This window comes from Marmota monax, unplaced genomic scaffold, assembly GCF_021218885.2.
Source record: "Marmota monax isolate L192 unplaced genomic scaffold, Marmota_monax_Labrador192_F-V1.1 WCK01_AAM20220418_F8-fsc00128, whole genome shotgun sequence".
NCBI lineage: Eukaryota > Metazoa > Chordata > Mammalia > Rodentia > Sciuridae > Marmota > Marmota monax.
The window spans coordinates 3,027,360-3,048,860 of record NW_026693452.1 but is presented as its reverse complement, the minus strand read 5'-3'; the positions used below and the strand labels follow the sequence as shown (position 1 = coordinate 3,048,860).

General features: G+C 34.5%; 1 protein-coding gene across 8 annotated transcripts in view; it reads right to left on the bottom strand.

The window, feature by feature from the left end:
* Window positions 1–21,501, bottom strand: part of Wdfy3 (WD repeat and FYVE domain containing 3) — a 256,720-nt gene that overhangs the window by 215,577 nt on the left and 19,642 nt on the right. For all 8 annotated transcript variants that reach the window (XM_046457610.2, XM_046457609.2, XM_046457613.2 and 5 more), the window contains exon 2: window positions 11,837–11,927. The gene's annotated coding sequence lies outside the window, so the exon portion shown is untranslated. The remainder of the gene's footprint in view (window positions 1–11,836; window positions 11,928–21,501) is intronic.

Here is a 21,501-nt window from a genome sequence, read left to right as displayed (position 1 = left end):
GAAAGAAAAAGAGAAGGTAACAGAAAGAATGGGAAAGGAAGAGAAAATTCTATTCTCTAGCATTTCATAGTAGAGATTTGTCTTGAATTAAACTATCAACATTTTGGGCTGGGGTTGTAGCTCAGTGGTAAAGCACTTGCCTTACGTGCGTGAGGCACTGAGTTTGATCCTCAGCCGCACATAAAAATAAATAAATAAAAATATTGTGTCCATCTACAGCTACAAAAATATTTTTTTTTAAAAAAAAAGTATCAACATTTGAGAATTAACTAGCCCTCTCAATTATTCTTAGTAGAACAGGAGGCTGAACATAATCAGAGAAAAGTTATTTTTTTATGTCTCTGTTGCTCTTTGACATTTACTTGAGAATATTACTTAAGAATATTATTATTCTCAGAAGTTACTTGAGAATATTATTATTAATACAGAACATTCTAAGAATACAACATATTAAACTTCAAGTTGCAAAACAATAAAAAACCAAAATATTTTGTAAATAAAACCATTTCCTTGATATTTTACACTAAGAATATAAAATACAACAGATGGTAAGATATACATGAAGGAGTCTTGCTAAATGATTTAGTTCCTCAGAACAAAGAGCTTAGTTCTTTTCCAGTTTATAAAACGAAAACAATGAAGCTTTAAGTAATAAAGACTAAGTAACTTGTAGCATGGCTTCCTCTCTGAACAAAAAATATTGTTTTAATTACCACATTCATTCAGTCTTTTTAAAACATTTGTTTTTCAAATTTTGATTTGAAAATCTTAACTGTGTGTGTAAAGAAAGGGTTCAATGATCAATTCAGCTTACAAATGGACTTTTAACTTGGATTTCCAAAGGGTATAAGTAAATTACAGCAAACAGAAAAGAATAAAATTTCATATGCAATAAAATTATTTAATTTATTCTCCACACATACTGTATAAAGAATTAAATGCTAGTAAAAACTGGAAGTGTTTGATCTACTTTCTTTTCAACTGGGAAACATGGTGAGAGATCTTTGAGCATACAGAGGTGGTTTGCCCCTGTGTTATGTAAATAATGGGAAAGAGGAAAATCAACCTCTTTTGAGGTGAAAGAGTTAAGAATAAGTCATCCAAAATATGCCATTTTGGCAGCTTGATGATTTAAGTTTCAAGGCACTAGAAAAAGAGTAGGTCAGATCACTCTGACCTTTGTGCTACTCTGACTTTTGTGCTGTTTCTTGAAAGCAGGGGATGAAATTCCCAAGTGAAAGATGCCCCCTTTTACTAGAGGGAAAACAAACTTCTTTTTAAAAATGGAAAGTTGGAGCCAAAGAAAATCTGTATAAACAACCATTAACCTAAACTTACATTCCTAGCCACTTCTCTACTCAATGATATACTCCTGCCCCAGAACCTCTTTGTCACGTTTTCACGAGTTATTACTCCTTGTCTATTTCAGTACGTAGGTGTTCCATTTTAACTGCTTCATTAGTGTTTTTGATTCCTTATGAGAATTTCTATGCCATATAACACTTAAATTAAATAAACTTGCATGCTTTCTTCCTAGTCATCTGTCTTACAGTTAAGTTAGTTCTCAGGCTGTCACTACCCTAAGGATGGAGGTAGAATTTTGCTTCCATTACAGGAGAGAAGGTAATCAGATGCTTAATAAAGTTCTCAACAATCTGTAATGCTCACAGATACTCTTCACAGTTAGTTCTATATGCTATGTTGCAAGTATCAAAAATTAAAATCCCAACTGAACAGCAGAATAATGATCCTTAACCCTATGAGCTAGATTATTTTCCCTATTATCAAACTGCAAAACCTGTAACCAGATTATTTTGTTTTTATAAAAATGGGGAACAAAATTCTCTAAGCTACATCAAAAGGAAAAGCATTCAGGCTAGAAATATACTTACACAGGCTCACTGACTTTAGTGCTCAGCCATGAGATATAAAAGGAATCATTTTTCCTACACAAACAAGTAGAAGTAATCACAACATTTTACATTGAACTATTAGTCTAATTCTCTTAAGCAGATGTTTTAAATGAAATGTTATTTTCTAGTGTTTACAGTATTTCTTAGGACACCATTATTGCAGAAATTTTTACAATGAAAATTGAAGAGAAATAAGTGAAGTCAAACCTGTGTCCCAGAGCAGTGAAGCGGCTGCCTAGGTGGGCTGAAGTATAGGTAGCAGGCATGGGACACAGTTGGGGGAGTCAGCCAGGCCTGTAGCAGCCTGATGCTCGGCAAGCCAGGGCCGAGATGTGTCAGGGCACTCCTGTCACCAAGGCACCCCATCCTGGACCCAGTGTGGATGCCTGCTCTACACAGTGCCATGAGCGAGAACCCCACATGTCCATTAAAGGACAACCTCAATCTCCCACTTCCCAAGGAGCAGGTGGAAAATGGAAGTGGAGGCAGATGTGAATGGGACTTCAGGGCTAACCAATAGGATTGGTAGTTTTTCCAAAGCCTGATTAGCATAAATTTGGACCTATAGCACTGACCAAAATGCTATATAAACCCCTAGACTATTACCCTCAGACAGCAACCCTTACTGGGGTCCTCTTTTGCCACTGCAAGAATTATTTCTATTCTTCATACTTAAAATAATCATACTCTTTTCACTCTTGCCTTGCATTGTCTCATGTATTTCATTATTTGGATTTGCAAGACAAGAACCTGGAGACTACTGCAACACTGGAAGTCAGAGCACCCCATTTAGAGCTGCAATACTAAGAGCTGCAACATTACACTCAATGATAGTAGAGAAGAATCAGGCTTTGCCAGCTGCAACCCTTAGAGCTGAACTGGTAGGCATTCTGTTCTGTGATTAGCTGCTAACACTAAAACAGGCTTTCTCAGCTGCAGACGCTGCAGCTTGCGTAGGCCTGACCTGCCAGCAGAAGCAGAGAATCAAGTTTTGTATCAAACTTAGGTTTCATGAATACATGGCTTTATAACAGTATTTTATTTCCTAGGCATTGCCTAAATTTTCTGTATAGGACTATTCTTTACAAAGAGATTTCACATTTATTTGACCATTTAACTTGATCCTTGCAACAATCTGCTGCCAAGAAACTAACACATGTCAATAGCTACCATATGTGCCAGGCTCCACACTCAGTGTTTTGCATGAATTATTTCTTTAACCCTAACAACAATCTAATGAAGTATCAATCCAACTTTTATGAAGAGAACCCCAAGAATAAAGATTTTAAGCAATCTAAAGCCACGTGATACTATCCAGAAGAACTAGGTTTTAGAAACAGGTCTGTTTACTCCAAGGACTGTTTCCCCTACACCAGTGTGCTAAAATCATCACAAAGAGGAAAACAGTCAGAGGCTAAGGTAATTAAACAGGCTTGCTTGCTAGTACAGGTAGAAACAAGATTTCAACCCCAAGATCTGATTCTTAATCTCTTCCTACTACAATACCAAGAAACCTCCCACCTAAGTATCTGCATAGTCATTATAAAGCACATTAGATACAGCCAAAATATAAGATCACAGCTACAAATTTGTTCCTGAAAATTTACAAGAAGCAGTACAAAATATTATTATTATGTGTATACTCGCACAGAAAAGCTCAGAATATACTCGTGAAAGAGCTAATGCATACAACTTCTTTTGCTTTTCCAAAAGCAGCTAAGCTGCTATGGGCTCACTACGCTTCCCATGGTCAATGCAGAGAATCACAGGCGGGATTCATTCATTTAACCACTCAGCCAACACACAAATTAAACATCTAACCCATCCTCTTCCCTCTTTCAGCCTCAGAACCATACACATTCCCTTTAACCTCTTTATTTTCCTAGTCTTTTTCCAATTTTTCTTCAATAACCTGAAGAAAAACTCTCTAGATTGTTCTCATTTAACCTTTGTCAAGTAATAACTATTTCCAGTCACTAACCAAGTCCCTGGGAAATTTTTTTGTGTATCTCTTGTGGTTTCCTGCTCCTGTGAGAAGAGTATTTTCCAACCTCACTGGGCAGACTCAGGAAGAAACAAACAGAGAATGTGGATTTCCACAAGGGAATTGGTCGTACTTTCTTCAAAATAAATAAATAAATATATAAATAAATAATTATCTTTTTAAAAGAAAGAGAAAGACCCTGTCTCAAAATTAAAAAGTAAAAAAAAAAGAAATTAAAGGGCCAGGGATGTGGCTCAGTGGCTAAGCTCCTCTAGGTTCAATCCTGGTACTAAAAATAAAAAGAACAAAAGAAAGGAAGGAAGAAAGAGAGAAAAAAGGGAAAACTTGTGTAGATTTTAAAAGAATAAGGAAAAAAGCAAATACAACATGTGGGCCTTAACTAGATTGTTGTGTGAAGAAAGCTAGAAAATGAAATTTTGGGGACAAATGTGAAATTCAAATAAGAACTGGATTTAACAGAATGTAATTATCACACTGTTATTTTCACATATGAAAAAATAATGTAGTGGTCTTACAGAAGAATACCCTTATTTCCAAGAGACAAAGTATTTACAAGAAAGATGTCATAATGTCAAAATTACTTTCAAATGGTTCAGTAATACCACACCCTTCCCTGAAATGTACATATCCAAGGGAAAATGTATAGGGCAAGATTCTGATAACTGTTGAAACAAAGTTGAAGGTATTTGGATGCCCAATGTATTGCTGGTTAAACTTTTCTGTATGCTTGAAATTTCAAAATATAAAGTTGTTTTATGTGAATTATATCACTAGCAGTCTCTGCTTGTTTTTAGATTTTTAGTATTTTTTTCTTTTTTTCCTTTCTTTTTTACCATTACAACAGTTTATTTAACAAAAAGTTTGATAGGAAAAGGTACATGACCCAACTTTTACATCTTAGTAAAACAGGCTCTTTAGAGAGGGACATGGATTCCTCTTCTGAACAATCATTATTTATTCTCATTCCAAGACTTATAAGGTGATATTTTTTCTTAATATTACCACCACATTGTTCTGTTACTCACTAGTTGCCATCTTGACATATTCATCTATCACAATATTAATAAATGAATCAAATTCCCACAATATTCCTTGGATATATCGACCACCACTTAATTTCAATGATAACTTCTTTTCCATACATTTTTTCAGCTTGGGAGCATGGAGATTTACCCCTGTTGTCTCCTAGGCAAGTTTAGAGCTGCTATCTCTAGTATTCTTCATCAAGCAGAAATAAGAAACTTTCCATGGGTCTACAAAGTACTAACTGCTAAATCTTAGAATAAATGGTTACCACTCTAGTCAGGTTATAAGTAAGAAGGATACACAATTTATGACTACTCTTTTCTTTCAAAAACAAATGTATTGCATCACATATACAACCATATAATTTTCCCATTCTGCTTAACATGAAAGTTTGTGGATGTTATTACACATGTCTTTTTTTAAACATAGTATTCATTACTATGTCTTATCAAGGTAGATAAAATAAAGAAATAAAGTTTATTTTTACAGAATTGTGAATTATTTGCATGTACTTCATATATTCTTATCAATGTTATTATTGTAGTAGTACTTTTTTTTTAAAATCTTAAGGCCTTATCATTCTGAAACTTAGACTGTATGTAAGTATGCAAAAAGAAGGAATACAAGAACCTAGAGAAAAGGTAAAGAAGATGGCTCAGGTCACCACAGATTATTTGCTGGAATAAATTTCAGAGAAAAGAATTTAAATTTTTTAAGGCCCATTGCTTCTTTAAAACAGTTATATAATTGAAAAGCTCATTAATTTAGATTTACACACCATTTTTATAAATCAGACTTAAAATATATCAACATTCCAAACTCCAAATTAAGAGCTATAGAAAGAAAGTTTGCTACATAACAACACCACAAATCCAAGAAAAAACTAAGGGCTAATTCAAGTTTTCAAGTTAATAATCTCAAAATACATCAGAACTTAAAACCCCAAAAGTTTTTCCTGGACAATGTTGTTTTGTTTTGTTTTGGCAGTACTGGGGAATTAACCCAGGGATACTAATCACTGAATTACATGCCCAGACCTTTGTTTTATTTTGAGAGAGGATCTTGCTCACTATGTTGCCCAGGCTGACCTTGAAACTGTGATCCTCCTGCTTCAACACCCAAATACCTAGGTGACAGGCATGTGCCAATGCACCTAGCTGGACAATGATTTTCTTCATTTACTAGACAAATGATATTCATTTTCTTCCTGCACATAGTCCCTTCTTAGAGCACTGGCTCTTTCCCCTCACTGAAAAGGAAACTCACTTGAACACATAACGGGGCTCTTCTAAGAACAGCTCACTGGAAAATACTGGACATCCTTAAAAATGTGAGATTTGTGGTTCCTTTCTCAGCAAATAAGAATACAACCAAGATAATTATCTATGGAGCTGAAGGCTAGTGACCTTAATACCCATGACTGACCACTGAACACTAATAATAAAGCTGAGAAAATTATTTATCAGGAAGAAACAAAACCAGGAGTACAAGCAACTCCAGAAAAAGAAACAAAGAACAGGCACCTAAAAATATTCAATTCTCCAAAAGCTTGGCTGTACTTTTTGTATTTGAATTCTACAATATTTGGCACCAGGAAAATTGTTTTCAAAATAACTTTTCAAAAAAGGTGGATACGGACATCCATGTATCTATGTAGATACAGTATTTCCAAAAGAAATAAATGAATTAAATTAACATACCAAATACCAAAAATATTATTAGAACATAGCAAAGTCTGGGGTTCAATTACAAATCAATAGATTCTTCCCCAAAATAGAATGTTAACCTAATATACGGTTAGAGAAGATAGGACAAATCATTCTGTTCCAAACACTTTTTTATTACTAAGCGTTTTCTTACTTTTTTCAGCAACAGAATAAAATCTATGTTTAATATAATCAAAAATATATTAAGAAAGAAGCAATGCACCAGAAGCAGAATAGCAATACAGTCAAATTCATAAGCTAGATGCCTACATTTTAATCTGGCCCTGCTATTTCCTAATCCTGTGACCTTGGGCAAGTTTCTTCTCCAACTGTTTCTAACAATATAAAATTAGAATAATCATAGAATCTATCTCATAGGGTTGTTAGGAAGAATAAATGATGGAACACTTGCTTAAATAAAACCCTAGGAACAGTAAATGCTAACTGCTATTAATATTATTTTTATTATCATTTAGCTATTATTCATAATAAGTAGGTGGATTTCAAATACATCCATAATATTGTAAAAGGAAAGTCCCTGAACAGGATCATTTTTAAACAGGTGTAGGAAATGAAAACCATTTAAAAAAAAAAATCCAAGAAACAGGAGATAAAGACAAGCCCATATTAAAGAACCTAATCTTCTAGACAGTCTAAGTCCACAGCAGACCTCCATAACAATAGGGCCAAGGAATTCTTTCATGCGAGGCCAGCTTGCTTTCTGATAAAATTTTGTAAAAGCTTTCCTCATATGATCTCTGACCACATTAAAAAACAAAAACCCTATTTTTGAAAGCCCAGTCCCTAGACACAGCAAAACCTCAGGATTATCTACTGAAGCTGGAAGAAGGTAAAGATTTTTAACATAAACCAAATCTTAATTCTGATCTCAAAAGTTTGAATTTTGAGGGCTGTGATTGTGGCTCAGGGTAGATAGCTTGCCTGGCTTGTGTGAGTCACTGGGTTCAATCCTCGCACCCCATATAAATAAATAAACAAACAAACAAACAAGGGTCCATCAACAACTGAAAAAAAAATTTTTTAAAAAGGTTTGAATTTTGAAACACAACTGATTGAGAATTGAGTACAAAGAATTCATTCCTATGGGACTCTGAAACATTTCATGGGCCCGTTATAAATAATTAAGAAACAGCTAAAGATATTGCAGGGAGAAAAACAAACATGATACATGATTTATTTCCTACAAAACATGCAATAAGACTAAATATAACCAATTTGAAAGGTCAAAAATTATGTGATAGGAAAAAAGAAAGGGAAGAAAGTTGTGTAGAAGGGAGAAAGACCATAAATTATTTCTGCTATTTAGAGGGGGAAGCATCAAAATATCCCAATTTTTATAAGGAAACTCAAAAATGATTATGTTAAAAAAAAGCAAAGAAAAAATTTGAAATCTGTACTTCTTTCCCTATATGTTTCAAAATCAAATAATTCATTAACTTACACTTTAATTAAGCATACAGACATCCACAAAAATTATTCAAAAAATACTGAATCTGTACTTTTAAAGTATGATTTTAGGATAGGCTTTTTGAGGTCCTTCTGAATACATACAAAGAATTAACTGAATAGCTTGAGAACTTATGTTTTAGATTTTTTTTCCCCATTTCCTTCCTTCCTTCTATATCATTTATACTGTCTAACACTTTCTAATTACAAACACTTAAGGAGGGCAGTGGCCTTCTTTTTCATTCACATAAAGCATGCACACACATGTACACACACACACACACACAGAATGTTCAGGCGATTGTTGCTGTTTGACCAAACTGGGATAAAATGTTCATGAGTAGGACTTCCTCCTAAGCTCCATATTTCTCTTAATTAGTCATAGACATTTTTCTAAAAGAATATTAAATGTCTTAGGGTGCTACTAAGCAGCCACAGTCATCTTACAAATATATTGATACAAATAAAGATGCCTTTAAATAGAAATCTTCATAAAATGGAGGGCCACACAAAGAATGCTCACATGACCATAGACAACAAGTGCCAAAATGATACACCCTTTACAAGACTGTGAAGAGAAAGAGCATTCCTTCTCCCACTGCGTTCACCCATGTCAACACAAAATAAAACATACAACAAAACAGAGTGGCTAGCAGTTAATTAAATTTAAAAAGAAAATGATAACTTGGGGCTGGGTTTTTGGCTCTGTGGTACAGCACTTGCCTGGCATGCGTGAGGCCCTGGGTTCCATCCTCAGCACCACATATAAATAAATAAAATAAAGGTCCATTGACAACTAAAAAATTACTTAAAAAAAAAAAGAATGACAACTTGATATGCTAATATTCCCAACTATTTTTGAGGGGAGAAGCGCAGGGCAGTAGCAGGGATTGAACTCAGGGGCACTCAGCCATTGAGCCCCATCCCCAGCCCTATTTTCTATTTTATTTAGAGATAGGGTCTCACTGAGTTGCTTAATGCCTCGCCATTGCTGAAGCTGGCTTTGAACTCGCGATCCTCCTGTCTCAACCTCCCAAGCCACTGGGATTACAGGCAGGCACCAATGCACCCAGCATTGTTCCCAATTTTTAAAAGTGTATTTAGTAACTGCACAAGTCTCCAAAGATCTATAGCAAAAATAACACTTATGTCCTCCATTTCTGTTTTCTTTCCCTTTCTTGGTAAGTCAATAATTTAAACAATGCTTCAAAACTCCTATCCTTTTATACAGTTGATTCTATTTTTCAAAAACAAACTGTATTTATAAAATGTGTTGTCAAACAACTAAATGGTAACAGATATACATCCTTATATTAAATATACATCCTTATATTAAACAGATAACAGATACACATCATTATAACCTTCAAATAACCAGAAGTAAAAATGGTTAAGGTTAATGTTTGTAGGAACAAATGGCAGCTAACACAAAGCCTTACTCTTACTATGTGCCAGGGACAGTGCAAAACCCTTATGAGCTTTATTGGTTTCCAACCTCTAATCACACCAACGTGGTTTCTTATTTTCCTCCACTCCCTGAAACCCAAGAACCTGCCCTTTAATTTCTAATACTTTTCTTGCATTTATGTTCATCTTTTTAATATACTGGAAATAAGGATTCCTATGAATTCAGTTTGAGAAATACAGCTTTGGCTCATGTTTTGATCCCAACTTAAATGCAAATACATCTAAAAGGAGTACTCCTATACTTTATTATTAGCTATCTGCATTTTAGTAGGAATAAGTCGGATCATTATCAGAGAACACGTTTGAAACAAAGAGCCAATGCAAAGTTTTAAAATGATCTTGCTCTGACCCATGATTTGTTTGGGGGCATCTCACTGAGGAGTCAGTCTGTTCAGGGGAATCTTAGATGGGGTATTAAGAAGAGACCTATCTTTGGAAGTCTGGAATGCAAGACCCAAAGCTTGGAAGGTAGTGGCTACTACTCTTCCCATCACAAAGATTGGAAACATGAAGATAGCCAGTTTCCAAAAAAATGGTAAAGAATGATATGGACCTGCCCAGAAGAGGCACCCTGCTCAGAGCTGACAGGAAACCTAACTATGCTTAGGTCACAGGTTCCCATTGTGCAGCCGCACTGCACTTCTGACTTTGGATCTCAGTGTCTCCTGGAACACTCCCAAAAGCCTGATAACTTCCCCTTTTTGATTAAGCTAATTTTCACAGGGTCATTTGCAATCACAACAAAACTAACATGGTCAAAAAGGTGCCCTCTCTAAAGCTAAATAACATTATGGAAGGACAAATAACTTCACATAAAAAGTAAACTTTTCAATAACCATATGTAAAGTTAAATACGAAAATTAAGACAATTGTTTTGTTGCAGTACTCTTGACATAACTACCTGGCCACTGAGCCATGCAGCCAGTCCATTAATCACTGCCAAGAGGCACAGGGAAGCAGTGTGGAGCTGTGGAGCAGTGACCCAGGTAGACTGGAGCATGAGCAGCAAGCATGGGCATGGTGACCGAGCCCACCAGGCTCACTTTGGCATACAGAAGCGGGGAAGACCTGAATGGGACTACAGTGCTAACCAATAGTGTTGGTACTTTTCCAAACTCTGACTAGCATAACTTTGGACCAATAGCATTGACCCAAGAGCTATATAAACCCCTACATTAGCGCACCCAACTGGCAACCACTGTTCAGTCCCCTGTTGGGTGTCCTCTCACCCTGTGGAAGTTCTGTTTCTAATTACACTTGAATAAATTCTAATCTTAAACTCACTCATTCTCCTCTTGTGAATTCTTTGAATTCACAAGACAAGAACCCAGAAAGAAGAAACTGGCAGTGAGTTGCTGGAGTCTTCTGCAATAGTGGAGGGCGCAATCCACCATTAGGAGCTACAACACATTTCTCAGCTGTAGAGGCATGCAGCTTACACAGACCTCAACTGCCAGCAGGAGTGGAGAAACTCTGGTTTCACTCTGAAGTGCCTTACAACGTCATTTATCTCTTAAACTAGTCACTCAATTACAGTACAACAACAGATTGATGTTCAAAGCCTGCACTTCAAAATCAATTACAGGTGGTCCCTGACTTAGGATAGTTTGACTTATGATTTTTTGACTTTAGCAATACACATTCACTGAAACCTTACTTCAAATTTTGAACTTTGACCCTTTCCACAATTGTTGATATGCAATATGCTACTCTCTCTTGATGCCGGGCAGAGGCAGTGAGCCACAGCTCCCAGTTAGCCACCATTACAAGAGTAAACAACTGATACTCTACACTGTACTGTGCTAAGCTATGAAATTCAGTAGGGCAGGTGTTTTCAAGACAGTTGCAACTTAGGACATTTTCAAATTACAATGGGTTAATCTATCATAACTTGAGAAGTACCTCTAGATTTTTCCAGGAAAAAGATATAGGAAATGATGCTTTAAAATCACAATTTTTGTCCTTCAGGTATCTACAACAAAAGTGATAATGATTTCAAATCAGAATTGAAACTGATGATAATATATTCTAACATACCCTTTTTGTGCAGAAAATTAAAAGCCATCAAAGGAAAAGTGGCTTTCCCTAGTTTACCTAGCCATTAGTGCTAAAGAATGATTGAAAGCCAGGTCTTTTGAATCATGGTTCAGTCAACTTGGTACCACTCAACAATTCAGTAAAGACAATCCTGATACTGTCCCTGGCTCCCTTTTCAACAGACTAAAAAAAAAAAAAAAAATACTAAATCTCACCTGATTCTCTGTTCTGGGCTGGCATGAACCCACGGAGAAATAAGAATGACAGGCACTTTCTTCCTGAAGCAGATGTGGAGAACAACTATACCTGCAATAAAGGAAAGATAAAGAAAACCCAGTTTACGCTTAGAATATAAACTCAGTACCATGCGTCATTCATTTTTAAATGATTCTATCTCCTTTCCTTGCCTTACTTTAATGATGGAACCTATAAGAACACTTTAAAATAGGTAAAATCTGCTCTTAAAAATCCATGAAAATTATAAAGTGATTTGAAGTTGGTCTCTACAGACCATCTGATTCAACTTCTTCCTTTTACTGGTGGGGAAAGCGAGATCTTGAGAAGTTGTGCAAAGAATTAATGACAACATGGACACTTATTGACAGAACTTGATTCTGAGTCCAATTCTACCACTTCCAGTCCAGAACTCATTTGTACATGATAGATTATACTGACTCCTTTTTAGAAAGAGGAAAAAAAAATCATGTTATTTGTCTAAGTGCATTTATCAAGCATCTGCAAATAAACGAAATATAGAGTTAACCTGATTGGTTCTAAATTAAAATCAGAAAAATCATCTCCTCAAAGGTCACATTCCAGCCTTAAGTTATTTACCTTGCCTAATAAAGAACATCTAAATGTTTCTTTTATTTATGATTTAACCTTCCAACATGAAAACACTAACACATACATCATCAAATCTAGGTTCTAGTCTTTCTTAACTTCGATCTCAACAAGTTTCATGGTCTTAGTCAATTATTTCTTTGGTCTCAATGCTCCTTTATTCAAAAATGAGGAGCCTGAACTAATTCTCAGGGTCCTTCTAACTCTAAAATGTTTATTTTTAACAATATTCTACTTTTCTAATCAAATATTTGTGTTTTTTTTTGTCATGTAACTCTACATTTTCATCTCTTTAATCATATTATAATAGTTCAGGCAAAATTAGCTAATTATCATTCAAATACCTATCCAACGATAATCTAGTTTTGATGTCTGTCTCACTTTTTGGGTGGTTTTCATTTTACAGGAATCTAGCTAGAGGTGGGGGTGGTATTCTTTAAAAGTCTACCTCTTGAATAGATTCTAAGGAAAATCCCAAATTATTTTCCCCAAATCACTGATTAGATTACACATCTAACATTTTCCTGTGTGACTTATCAAATGGCAGACACAAAGAAGAACTGCTTTAAAACAAGATACTTCCAGTGAAATACTGAATGCTGTTAGAAATTCAAGCAGCAGTGGGGGAACAAGAAGAAGTGGTGAAATATCTCCAAAATTTTGACTTCTGAGTATGGCTTTATTCATTTTTAAACATACTGATTGCTCCATACAATAATTATTTGCAGCACAATAAAATTCAAAGAAACATATAAAATGAAAATCTAGGTGCCTGTTACCCAACTCAAGAACTGAATGTGAATTACTGGCTTTGTTCTACTGATTGGCTCCTTCTTGATTCCAGGCCCATCACTCTCAACTCCCCTACCCTCTGAAATGTCTACCCTATATTTAGTGTGTATCATTATTTTTTAAAAAGTGTAACACATATTTATATATCCCAATAACTATTTTGCTTATTTGCAATTCTGTAAAAATGATATAAAAAAGCTCCTGTCTTGTAGGATTTGACATTTCCATTCAATAATGTTCCCAAGATTCACCCATGTTGTTACATATAGTTTACTGTCACTTCAAAGTAATACAATATCATTAATGTGCCACATTTTAATTATTCATTCTCTTGTCAAGAGCTTCTTGCTTTTGTTTTGTTTTCTGTTTTAGACATTTTTGTTACCAAAGTTCAGATACTTGTCTCCTGTTTCACATGTCCAAAATTTCTCTTAAGTAGGAGTTAAGGACTTCATGCATGTTCAATTTTTCAGAATGATACTGATTTTTATTTCCCTCAAAGTGTTTAGCAATTTATAATCCCACCAGCAACAAGTAGCTGATGTTCATCCACATTCTTTCCAATATTAATGTGAATTTCTTAATTTTAAGATATAAAATGATATATAATTATGGCCTTAATTTGTACTTTCCTATTAATTATGAGCATTTCTTCATATTTATTGTCTAAATCATGCTTCTTCTCAGATGAAACACCTATTCATATCTTTTGCTCATTTTCCTCTTGAGTTGCTTGCCCTTTGCTTATTGTTTCATAGAAATTTTATAAGTATTTTAGATGTTGATTATCTGATTTTACCTGTTTTGAATTACTAGGTACAGAAAAATATTGAGATAAAGAAGCAGAAACAGAAATGTGAAAAGCCAAACAATTAGAAATAGCAAGTTAGAGTAGCCATGTTTTTCTCAACACATTTTTTAATATAATGCAATCTACAGCTATCTTAAGGTACCAGAAATATAAAATATTATATAATCAATCCAGCTTTATAATCTTTCATTTTAATATAGATTCAGACAAAAGCAAAGGCTATGAAACTACTTCAGTGCATTCTAATTGCAGTATGCCATATAATTTCAAACAGATTTTACAAAGGTCATAATTTAGACAGAGTGCTCCCATTTTGACCCTGGCATTTTACATCATACTTTTTTTGAATAAGTCAGTTACACTGTCAAAAGGGCAAGGTTAGCTGTGTATGCAAATATGTATGAGAACTGAATTTCAAAACTAGATTTTAGAAATTAGAATGGAAACTTGGAGTCTAGACTTGGCTATAAATTTAGCTACACCTCTTTGGTCCAGTTATGTCTTGAGTTAATTTTTTTATACTTAACATGGGAATTGTGTTGGGTAAATTCTAAGGAATATACTCTTGAGTCTGAAGATCAAATAGGAAAAAAATAATAATTTCCCAGGTAGTCTTGAAAGACTTTTAATCTCTTTCCAAGTTATACAAAGTAGACAAATGTATGTCAAGGTCATTGTACTGTCATGTGTAACTAAGTAAACAAATAAAAAAATAATTTTTTTTTTAAAAAGCACCAAAAAAAAGTAGACAAACTAAACAATAACCAAACGCTAATTTTCTGAAAGAAAATTTTAATTCATAGTTTTATAGCCTTCCTATTGCTTCCCAAGACTTTTGGCAAATCATCTGATGAAAAGCATCAGGAAGAAATCAAAAGTCAAAGCCTGAATATTCTACAAGCTTACCTTGATTCCTATATAAGTAATCAAAAGAGAACTTCCAGAATCTCTCCTGATACCTACCCACCTACGTGACTTTTTACCCTCCTACTCTGCTTCACTTTCAGCGGTCACATCAAAGTTTAATTCTCCCACTTGGCTATAGATGTTAAAGCCCTACTCCTATGCAAGGACACTGCTCTAGTTAAGTCCCACTTTTCCCTCCTATAGCATCAGCTTCCCCCTTCAGATAAAGCAAAACCAATGGCAAATACATCTCCAACAAACAAAAACATTTTAACCCCAAACATCCCTCTAGATGGTCAATGATTTTCATGTCCTTTATGGCAAACATCACAAATACGTATTTCCTGCCTTCAAGTATACTTGCATTCAAACTGAGCATGCTCCAATGAGACTTTTACTCCACACAGCACCACTGAAACTTGACCAACAACATACAGATCATTAAATCCAAAGGCCACTTAGTTCTCACCTCTCTAGACCTATGGGCAGTATTGAAGTCATTCACCATGTCCAATACCTTTTCCTTCCCTGGCTCTCAGGTTCTCCTGGTTTCATCCAGTTATCACTGGCAACTCCTTCTCAACTTTCTTTGTTCCTCCTCCTCTTCTCCTCGACACCCAAAGTACAAGTTCTTCCCCCTTCCCCCTAACCCATCAGCTAATACCATTGACTAGCTATCAAATATATCCAGAATTGCACCACTTCTCACCACCTACACAGAACTAGCCATAATCTGTATCATCTCTTACTCTGGTTTTGATCATAGTGGAGTAACTGACCTTTCAACTTCAACTCTTCCCTTTTTGCAGTCCCTTCTCATCAAAGTAGCTAGAGTTATCCTGACATCCTTACATAAATCATATAATACAACATCTGCTCCCCTCATTTCCCAATGCCTTCTCATTTCAATCAGAGTAAAAGCCATTTTTTTTTAAGGTCATAAAAGAACCTACATAATTTGGCCCCCATTGCTTCTGACCTCATTTCAAAATGACCTCGTTATTCTTTTTACAGGCCAGGCACACCACTGCCTTAGGGTCTTTATACTTCTATTCTTTCTGCCTACATGTTTGTCTATGCATTTATGACTTCTGCATGCATCACTATATTGCTTCATATGGTTGTTTCCATATGGTTCCTCAAATGTCTCCTAGGCAAAGTTTTTACAATCCCCTCTACTTAAAATTGATTTAAATTGCAACAAGTCTGCCCCCAGTGTACCCTAACCCACTTGTGATTTCTCTCCAATGTTACCAAATGACATTAATTTATTTTACTTTCGCTGTTTATCTGTCCTCCCATGAAAATATAAAATCCATGAGACGAAGATCTTTGCTTTGTTTGATACTACATTTTCAATGCTTGAAAAAGGTCTAGTGTACAACAGGCATTCAATAAATTTTAATGAACAAAAGAATAATTACTTCCTTAGAGGAAAAAAACAAACCAGAAATCTCTGAGTTTATAAAACAAGACAATCTAAATAATCAGGGGACAATAATTGAATTTGGAAGTAAAATAATCATTCTAAACTTTCTTCAAAAGATAAGTGGTAAAAGACTACAGTTGACATTGCAGATAATACTTACAAAAACTAAATATAATCAATAAAGTAGCCAGTTCTCAAAAACCTGAGGTTTTAAATTCTGACCATTCGCAGAATGACTTCTTTATTTTCCACTAACTGCTGTCATATTCAACAAAGGGTGGCTTGTAGAGACATGACACCAACACACAGGAAAATATTATAAAAATGTTCATTCCAAACTGGTTCCAAAGAAACAGGCTCTTTTTAAACAAGGAAAGTCTAAAATTAAAGGACAGATATTTTTAAATGTTTTGAATAGTTTGCTTGGAAGTAATTTAAGCCTTAGAAAAACGTTGCAAATACTATATACGAACACAAAATACCCACAGATTGGCCTGTTGTTGAAGTTATTCCCTTTGCTTTATCATGTGTGTTCAAGGATCTCTCCACTGTCTTGCCATTCACACACACATACACACCTACATTTTTTCCCCTGAACCAACTGAGGATAAACTATATACATCATAGTCCTTTGCTTCTATGTGCATTTCCTTAAGAGATACTCTCATATAAATAAAGCACAGATATCAACTTTAGCAAATTTAACATTGTTATATTTTTTCTACTCTGTGGCCTGCATTCCAATTTCTCGACTGTCTCAATAATATCCTTTACAACATTTTCCTCCATTTAATATAAGATCCAGTCCAGAGTCAGGCTTTGTAGTTTATGGTTCTCTTTCCTAAGCCTCCTTTAATTTGGAATACTTCCACAGCCTTCATCTTTTATGACATTAACTTATTTGAAGAACAAAGGCTTCCCAGCACCTTGTTTTTAAAGTAGAACACTCTGATTTTTTATTTGTATGATGTTTTTCTCCTGACTAGATTTAGATTATGCAGTCTTGGCCATAATACAACATAGATGATGAGGAGGTGTCCTCATAAATTGTCATATCAGGAGTCACATTGTGACCCTCTACCCATATTGTCGGATCTCACTAGTGCATAATCACTATTTTATGCCTTGTAAATAATACAGAATCTGTGGGGAGATACTTTATAACTGTGGAAATACATTTCTGATCCATGTCTCCCATGGATTGTCAGAATTCTTGCCCTCCCTAATTTTTATTATGCTAGCTACAAAATGATGATTTTCCAACTGTACAACTTAGACTTCCTTATAAGCAAGAGCCCTTCATTCTCCTCTACTTACTTATTTGCAGTTTATTATAATTGTGGATTAATTCCTATTTTTAATAGCTCACAGTTAATTATTATATTTATTGATGATCAAATTGTCCTATTTAGAATAGTGGAAATATAAACAAGCTTCTTATGACATGCTCACATCATTTAAAGAACATCTTGTTTTCTAGCATTAAAAAAATAATAATTTGGGTTCACATAATAAATATCCTGCCCTAGCCTGGAGTCAGCTATTTCTGAGAACTCTGGTCCCAACTTTGAGTTGGGAATGATAATAGAGACCAAGACTTAGGAATTAGGCATGCTCCATGCTTCTTAGACTTTTCATTGGACAACGCTAGAAAATATATGCATATATATACATAAGACAAATGTGTATATATGTTATAGATATATATGCTATTTTTAAAAATGAATTCACATGGATACTTTCAATTCCAATTCATCCCCACAGGACTTATTTTTTACTTATATTTCCATCTCATATTTGTATGTCCCTCCTTCCTCACTTTCAAAATTGATTACTAACATATTTAATGAAGGAAGACTGAATGTTTTTGGTCTTTAACATTATACTTAGGAAGCCCTAGCCAGTGTGATAAGGTAAGAAAAAGAAACAAAAGACACACACTGGAATGGAAGAAATGAAAAATAATACTCTCTCTATTCTAGACAACAATGTCCATATAGAAAATCCCAAGGATTCTATCCCCCAAAAACCCATAAAAACTACTATAGTTAATAAGGGTACATAGGTAGATAGACTGCCTGACCATTTCTAATAGCACCCCAAAAAAATATGTAATGCATAGGGAGAAACCTAACAAATTATGTGCAAGATTTGTATTTTGAAAATGACTAGGGCTAGTGAGGTAACTCAGTAGTAGAACTCCTGTCAGTCTAACATGTACAAGGGCCTGAGTTTGATCCCTAGCACTACAAACAAACAAATAAGGGGAGGAAAAAAAAAAGAAACAAAGGAAAAGATTACCCTCCAAACTACAAAATACTAAAGAAATTGAGATGATCTAAGTAATGGAGAGATATTCCATGTTCATAGATTAATAGACAATAAATATATTGTTTATCACTATATTTACCTATAAATTCAATGTAACTTAACTAAAATCACAGCAGACTTTTACTTTTTGTAAATTGAAAGGAGGCTTCTACAATTTACATAGAAAAGCAAGAAAACTAGAAAAGCCAAGAAAATTTTGAAACCAAAATTGGAGGACTAACTTGAATTAGCTAAACTAATTCAAGACTTAAAGTAATCACAACAGTGGGGTATTAATATAAAAATAGGTCAATGGAAAAGAACAGAGATTCTAGAAATCGATAACATATATACAGTCAATTGATTTTTGACAATAATGATCAAGCAACTTAATGCAGAAGGGGAAAACTATTCACCAAAATGTACTAGAACAACTGGATATCCACATGCAAAATAAATTCAAGGAACATAAAAGACACAACATATGCAAAATTTAACTCAAAAAGGATCGTATATAGAAAACTTTTAGAAGTTTAGGGCAAAGTCATTATAATCTTGGGTTAGGCAAAGAAGTCTCTGAGGACATTAAAAAGGTCAAATCATAAGGAAATTACCAAAGTGGACTTCACCAAAATTGATTACTGCTCTTCAAAGACACTGTTATAAAAATGAGAAGAAACCACAAACTGGGACAAATTATTTGTAAAACACATACCAGAATGGTATTCAAATATACAACAAACTCTCATAACTCAATAAAATGAGCAAACTAAATTTAAAAAGGTGTCAAGACACAGACAGCAAACAAGCACATAAAAGGATGCTCAATATTAATTATTTGTGAAAAGCAAATCTAAAACATTTATATAATGCTGCTGTAGATGTCAGTCTTTCCATGGATATCTGCTTTCACTTCTCTTGGGTATACACCTAGGGATGGAATTTATAGTTCATAAGGAATGTTTAAATTTGCAAACAATGTAGCACTTTTTGCTAAAGTGGCTTTACCATTCCACTAGCACTGTATTAGAGGAAACTTCAGTTTTACACATTCTTAACAAACTTAATATTGTTAGATTTCATTTTTGCTGTTTTAGGGAATATGTTGTGGTATCAACCCTATGGTTTTAATTTGATTTTCTCCCATGAATAGTGATCCTGAATATCTTTATATGTACCTGTATCTTTCTATGTAGTAGGTATTGGTCATTCATATGTCTTTGGTGAAATGTCTATTTAAATCATTTGTCCATTTTTTGACAGAGTTCTTTTTCTCATTATTGGATGATGAGAATTCTTTATACATTTTGGTTCAAATCTTTTGTCAGATATGTTTTGCAAATATTTTTTCAACAATAGCTAGCTTTTGCATTTTCTTTCAAATGGCAAAAGTTCATCTTGAGAAAATTTATTGAGCTTAACTCAAACTTATTATTTGTAAGGGTTTTTTGGTATATATATTATATATAATATATATATGGGTGGATGAATTTATATATATAATATATATATGGGTGGATGAATTTATTTTTCAAAAAGATAACAAGGCTAGGGATGTACCTCAGTGAAGTGCTTGCTTAGCATGTGTGAGAACTGCAGCAGCCACTTTCTCCCCAGTACAACAACAAAAATAACAAAAGATAATAGACTGCTCTTTAGAAAGTGATAAAATCAGCACCTACCAGTAAACAGCTTGAAGATGATGAAATGTGACCCACACTTACTAAAACTGGACTTTGGAAAATAAGTCCTTATATTCCTAGTTACAAGCCCCTCGGAGTATTGTATCCCTATCAGGTGACCAGTTATGAAACCTAAAATTAACGGGGGAGAATAACAATGTTGAAGGCCTTCCTCCTTCAATTTCTTATTGCCATTTGACCTCTAAGCTATAGACATTTAAGATTAGAATATACTACAACTTTTGTTTTTTATGGAGCAAGTTTTAAATGGAAACTTCATGTTGATAGCAAAAAAAAAAAATCAAATTACATGGAAAAACTAATTCATGCAATGACTTTCAATAAGCATCCATTAGTGAAATACATACACTAAACAAAAAATAAAAGGACACTACATATCCTTTTGTTGGCAGCACAGCACAGCTTTATATAAGACTTTATCAGTGTTAATTATCCTCAAATTCTTTCTCCTAACTTTAAGAAACAAAATCTATAGGCTGGCATTTTTCATAGTTATGAAAATATACTCTTAGAACACATTCTTTCAAGTAAAACAATAAAAGCTACTCTCTACTACAATACCAATTCTCCCCTAACCCAGTGAGTCAAAGATGATATGTTAGAGTATTTAAACGTAAACAGACATTTTCTGTGCTTAAATGAATATGCATGTGTATTACATTCACATGTACACACAGGATATATGCCATATACCATTCTATAAAAACTAAAATTTTCAAGTGAGTTCCTTTCTGAGGAAGTACAAAATACTAAATCAAAAAGTCAAAGATTTGACTCAACTAAGATAGTAAGTTAAAAGTGTATTCATTGGACATGGCTAAAAATCTTGCTTAAGTCTTGGGAATTTAGAAAATAAATTACTCTGGACAAATCTCTAGGACTAGCTCCACCCTGAATCAGGACTCTATCCTATTTCCAGCCAAACTATGCATGTAGAGGCCACCCAGCATCTGGTGCATCACAGCCATGGCACACTGGTACCAGCCCTGACCCCAACTATTATGGTCTGGGGATGTACAATATGGAAATAGCAGCTGAAGCAGAGCAAGGTGTACCAGTGGCAACTGCAGAAGCGGCAGCCGCAGA